We start from the raw sequence: 6,875 nt of genomic DNA on the forward strand, positions 1-6,875 counted from the left end.
ATCTTCTCCTGGGGCTCTATTGTTTTTCAGTGTCTTGATAATTTCTACTATTTCGTTGATGGTTGGCGGTTTAGCGTCAGGATTGTAGACGTCTCGTAGTGAATATCCTCTGTAGGTCTTTCGCAGTTGAGAAGTTTGTTAAAGTAGTCTGCGAGGATTTGGCTGTTATTCTTCGTGTTAGTTTCTAGTGAACCATCCGGTTTCTTGAAACAAAGGTTGGGTGGCTGGTATCCTGCAATATGTTCTTTAAACGTCTTATAAAAATTCCTGGTGGTGTTCTTCTTAAAATCTTGTTCTTTCTCATCTAGTCGCCGTTTGTCATAATTTCTTTTTTCCCTCCGAATAGTTTTGGATGTTTGTTTTCGGATTACTAGAAGTTGTTGCCATTTTTCTGATGTTTTGTGACTATTGAAGTTTTGCCAGGCATTGGTCCTTTCCTCTATTGCTTGGTCACATATTATATTCCACCACCTGTGTTTTCTCCCTCTCGGGGGTTGACCCAATTTCATCGTGGATTTGAGGACGTCCACAAGTTCTGTCCAGTTTGTGGTGTTTGTCTGACTAATTTCCTGTAAGATGTTTTCCTTGTTTAGTTTTATGTATTCGGGGTCTGGTCTCAGCACTTTGTTTAGTTTTGGCTTTTTTGTATTGGGTTGTAATCTGGTCTTTATCTGTAGAAGATGGTGGTCCGAGTCAAAAAATCCTCCTCTCGTTTTCACATTCAAGATTTCTGCTGTGTTACTCTTGGAGATGGCCACATGGTCTATCTGGAATTCACCCAACATTGTGTTGGGCGACTTCCAAGTATACAGTTTCTTGTTGGGTTTTTTGAATTGTGTTGACATAATTACTAGGCCGAAATTTTCGCAAAAGCTTATCAATCTTTCCCCATTCTTGTTAGTTCTCTTGTGAACTATATGGATTCCAATGATGTTCCTGTATTTTTTTCTCTTTACCTAATTGTGCGTTAAAGTCGCCTAACAAGATTATTACATGGTGTTTGGCAATTTTGTTTGTCGTCTCTTCAAGGTCATTCCAGAAGTCATCCACTTTATGGCAGTTCTTCTTGTTATAGATATTTGTGGGTGCGTGTGCGTTGATCAAGGTATATGCTTTGTTGGCCGATTTGACGGAGAGCGTTGATATACGTTCTGAGGCAGACTGGAAGTCAATGACAGAGTCGCTGATAGATTTGTGGACTGCAAATGCTGTGCCAAACAGTTTGAGTCCTTTCTCATTAGTTTTAACTGCTGGTTTCCCTTTGTAGATCCTGTAGTTGTGTGTATCAACATGGTTTTCGTCCGTAAATCGTGTTTCCTGGATTGCAAGGATTTTGATCTGTAATTTTTGTAGCACGTCTGTAAGTTGTTTGATCTTGCCCAGTTTGAAAAGAGTATTAGTATTAAGTGTACCGATGAAGTGTGTCTGTTTTGTGTGTAATAATTTGGACGTCGTCTGGTTCTCAACCTTAGGCGTAACATGATGCCCTTGGTCTCCCCGGAATACGATGACCAGGTAAAGCCAGCCTTGCGACTGGTGCCCGGGGTAGTGGATTCGTTCCTTGTGTTATCATCATGTTTGGTTTTCAAGTTGAAAACTAACTTGGTGGTGGTCCTTCCGAGGAAAGATCACGAGGAATACGACTTGATTGTTGAGATCAAGAAGGTTGCTGCAGCCGCACCATCTAGGCGAACAGACGCTGACCCCTAACCGCTGGATACCAGGCAGACGTTAGTGGATTTCGGTTGATAGTTTTGGTCCACCCCGGGTATTTTATTTCCCCGGTACCCTCCATATCTGGAGAGCATTCCCCTATCCGCCACCTGGGGAGGCGCCCGACGGGAGACTATCAACTCCACATGGGCCTACCTTATTATTATTATTATTATTATTATTATTATTATTATTCTTTTACGTTTGTCGTTGTTTTAATGTTTTGTCATCGTTCTCTTTCCTGAGATTGCAACGACTTGTAGGTATTTCTAGTTTTCTTGTGGTAACATAGGTTGAGAAAAAACATATCAGATGTAGAGGGTGCGTCTCCCACAGCATAACACGTCCTGAGGACCTCCAGCCGCTTTCCGTGCGGAGGAACTCGCCCACCTCACTCCTCCTAACCTAACCTAACCTAAGGATGAGTCGGAGAAACGCTTCATGCTGGTACAGAGCCTCAGCAGATATCACGGCTATTTCTTTCCTGATCCTCGGAAACGTATTGCCTCTAATAGTAAAAATTTCTATGGTATTCAAATATTTAGAAAGCTGTGGGCACTAAACCGGAAGTGGTCAGAAGCCGTCTAAATATTAGTGGTTTTGGTATTCGAAACACTCGTAGGACGTTATCCTCATACTAGATGAATTCCGTGAAAACTTCTCGTAAAAGACGTCTTCTCGCATTCTCTTGTAACATTCAATGGGAACATTGAAGTACCTCTGTCCAACGTGAAGAGTCTGAATATGTTAGACGGAAACTGCGCTACACTAGACATGTGAAAATCCTTTTGACCCATATGAAGTATTAGGAATACACACTGATGATATTATTGTGAACAACTGAGACATGCACTTTAAGAAATGAAAACAATGTTCCTAACATGTATTGCGTGTAAAGTAAATGTAAATTTGTCTCGCAGACTTTCCCGTTACACGTGAACTTCGCCATGTGACACGATTTCTAGAAATAATTTCTCCATCAGACTTCGTACTTCCATTTTCATTTGCGCTTGAACATCACTGATAGTGTGACGGAAAAGAAGTTCGCTTGTCTCAAACAGGCGAGGTCAACTAGCGAAACTACACAGCTGACTCATTAGTGTTAACCCACAGAAAGAACACTCGGCAGTCACTTACTATGCGTGTATCTAGTTGTTATCATGTTCTCTATGAGCGATATTCCGGTGACAGATATCACCTTCATCATAGAGTAGTTGTAGATTTCCTTGGAGTGTCGAAGTGCTTCAGCAGCAGTACCCTATAACAGTGACAGGCTTTAGCACTATCATCTGTCTTCTCACTATAAAAACATAATTACCATTTTTAGTGCGGTTTGAAATAATAATCAACGGTAACGTAGTTCATTGCCTACATTAACGTGATTTTCACTGTGCCTTTCGTATGTTCTCCCAAATTGACAGTTATTCGCATCACAGTCATAAGACCAAATTGATCCCATTGTTATTGACTAATGATTTTATGGATGAAGGCTAATCTTAATCGACGGGAAAGACATTCTCTAGCATCAGGTGCAGTTAATACTGGTGCTACATCTACTAAGTGTTCCCTACATGATAAATAGAAATGGCCTCGTGAACCGAGATCTGTGTCCACTTGGTGCACTCTCCGGCAGGGCAAGGTGCGTTTTCATCCTGCAGAATTTCTGGTTGGTTCAAAATCACTGAAATTGGGTGTTACAGTGTAAAATTTCATGAAAAAGCACACAGTTCAAAATATTAGCATTATAAACTGTTTCCTAACCGTAATGTTATATGTGCGTGCCTATACAACGCTTCTATTCTTCGCTTGTCGAAGCAATTACTGAAGCCGGCCAACTTCTTTTTAACAGAGAAAAATAACACATCGAGTGTGCACTACAGCAGTCATTCACAAAATTTGATTGCTCCATGAACTAGGCGTTGGCTAAATGTCCCTAACACAGCGAGCATCATCCAAAATACAACGGCTGACTCAGTGTCAGACTGGTTATGACACCCATCGCGCCACGTGCAATAAGGCGGAGCAATTACGCCACTTCAGTGCACTTCTTCATATGCAAAGTCACACATTAAAGCTTCTCGTTATAACTGGTATTTCCGTAACCAAGCCGACATAATGACAAACAGTGGACACACCCCGTATTAATGTACACCAGCAGCTGCCGGGTTACTTTTAAATATATAATGTATGTGCGTCCATGTAAAAGATATACCCACGGGATAGTTGTTTTGAAAATAAAAACTTCATAGCCTACTCGAAGTTTAACCGCTGCTCCACTTATACTGGAAATATTTAAGCTCCGCATTGACGACGAAACTGTCAGTTGTATAGTTCTCAGATGGGAAGTATATTTCACATTAATGACAACTGACCTTATAAAATCCATATCGTGCCAACCTACAAGGTGACCGGCACTTACTTTCCGACCAACATCAGTAATGCGTTTCCTGACACAAAGAAGTTCCACTGTTGTTTCGTAGATTCCATTCGCCATAAATTGCACGTGCTTTGTTACCGGATGGCACTTATTGTTATGTTGACTACTCTTGAGATCCAGACAAAAATATAAACAATTAAATAAAAATCAAATAGGTTTCTGTATGTTACGTCATACTTCTTCGTTCGGTTTCCCTTTTGATGTTTGCATGATTTCTCATATTTAGCTTTCACTTAAATGACGGAAAGAAACTACATTTTAGTTGCATTGCCAATTTTCTAGTCCTTTATTTTAGATCAATAGTTTACATCTGCCTATGTACATTAACATAAAATAAGCGAGTAAGTATTATGCAAACAGGAAACATAAAATCTCTCTCCGTTATTCCACAGCTTCGTTCTACTGATACAGCCACATTGACACGTTGGTAAAAACAAATGTGTCGATAAAAATCAAAAACTCCGACTCAAATGAAAGTGCGACAGAACCTCGCAACACGTGGCACGGGAGCTGAGTAGGATTCTTTGCACATACATCGTTGTAGGCGCGATATCGTTTAAATCTTATCAAAGTAATTGGGTTGCTGTGTTGATGTCCCGTCAACGATTAGAGCAGTAGAGATGGAACAATACCTATTGTGGTGGAACAGCTTCAAATTCTTGTCTAACAATTCCGATGTAAATTTTTAGTCGTTACCTAAATGACTTGAGTTGAATGACGGAATAGTTCTTTAAGCAAGGCCACGGCTGACGTTTTCCAATCGTCCTTGTCAAATAAGATTCTTAGCTCCGCCACTAATGATCTCGAAGGGACTCTAAACTCTATCAATTCCGTTCTTCTTTACCTGCTTGGTTGGAAAAAGGTTCGGAAAAGGAATTGGTCGTGGCCTCTTTGAACGAATCGTCGCTGCATTCTCATGAAGAGATTGAAATAATGCTAAAAGCGGATTGGGATGAGTCGATGGGAATTTAACAGCACACCTCCCATGTATGGGTCGAGTCCACCTTACCGTCAGCAGAACAACACGGAGCTACGAATGCATCCAAGGCCGTTTACCAACGCCCACTCCTCATCACCCTTCTGGTGCCACATGCAAAATGTATCTCCATTAATTTTTCGATTTAGTTATGAAAGCGAAGCGACCTCATTCTCTCCTCTCTTACTGGGTTATAACGGCAACATCAAATATCATACAAGAATTTGTCTTCTTGAAACCCCTGGAGGAAGATGGTCTGTTGCTGTAACTCGGAGATCTTGACGGTCTCACCTGAAGCAACGCTTTCCTTAACGTTACTGGCGTAGTCTCTCATGAATGAGGACGTGAAACAAACCACCACAACCACCTCCTTCACCGTGACATATTAGTCTGGAGAGTACGGAGTTTTCCGTCGAGACTCAAATTGATTGGTTCGAATCTAATCTTCCTGCACTAAGAAGTGTTTGACGAAATACTGTAAACGAGAATTCATATTAGCTTTAAAACAGGAGTGCAAAACAAACCGTAATTTTCCATCCAACCAGATTCCTCCACTGGTCAACGACAACACACACCTCTGTAGATAACAAAGACATCAGGCTGAGTGATAAACATAGACATGACGATGCAAACACACGCTGCACAACTGGAGCCTTGAGATCGGTTTCCGTGAAGCGTGCTAGCTGACGATGCTGTCGGTCTCAGATGGCCTCTGCAGCTTGTTCAGCGTTCTCGCGAAATGGGCTGAAACTAGCTTGTTCGTGGGCTAGTTGTTTATACTACACTAAACGAGCAATTGTTCAATTCCATTTCTCCCCACACATTCAACAACTGCATTTTGACTGCAGGATTTCAGATTTACCAAAAAAGGATAAACATTAAGACAGTAAATGCTATAAAATGCACAGGGAAAAAATGATTCTGTGGTATGTATGTCGAACAGAAATGAAACAAATTACACGAAATAAAAAAGCGACACTGAAAAATTTCTAGCATGCACTCTGATTATCAGAATACTGTAGAATGATTCTTTATACAGACAAACATTATCTGCTGAGAACGTTACAGAAAGACCGGCAGACAAACTAGGACTAAAACACACGCACGCTAGTTGCGAAAGGGATTCAACAATTCAATCCAATTAGTTCATTAAATATACTAATGATCTAAAATAAGAAAACTGCCGATATATTGGTAAGATGGGGTAGTAATACAATTAAGGAAACACAAAAATTAATTTTCATGAAGTTATTTAAAGTTGAAACATCCTAGCAGATTAAAACTGTGTGCCGGACCGAGCCTTGAACTCGGAACCTCCTCATTTCACGGGCAAATGCGCTACTGTCTGAACCACCCAATATATTTCTATTTAAATTTGTTTATATAAGAAGTCACAAATACAGAGGTTTCTTTTCCTGCATAGTGCAAAGAGAGACTTGTCCAAAATTGTTTTGTATTTCGAAAAATTGTTACGAAGAGTCTAACCTCCATCAAGGCAGTTGCAGTAAATGAAGTGTTTCAGAGATGATGGTTATATGCGGACGATTTAACAAGGTATCAGTATAAGCGAAGTGGGACTGCTACGAATCATGATCGAATTTCTCGCTAGAACGATAGTGGATGACTTACAGAAATAACTAAAGACGGAGCACCAGAGCATCGTCAAGGCATTAGAAGAGCTAAGGGATGTTTATGCCGATGCAAACTTTCACAAGACAATTTGCCAAAAAAACATTGACGGATATAAGA

Source organism: Schistocerca americana, chromosome X (genome assembly GCF_021461395.2).
Source record: "Schistocerca americana isolate TAMUIC-IGC-003095 chromosome X, iqSchAmer2.1, whole genome shotgun sequence".
Lineage (NCBI taxonomy): Eukaryota > Metazoa > Arthropoda > Insecta > Orthoptera > Acrididae > Schistocerca > Schistocerca americana.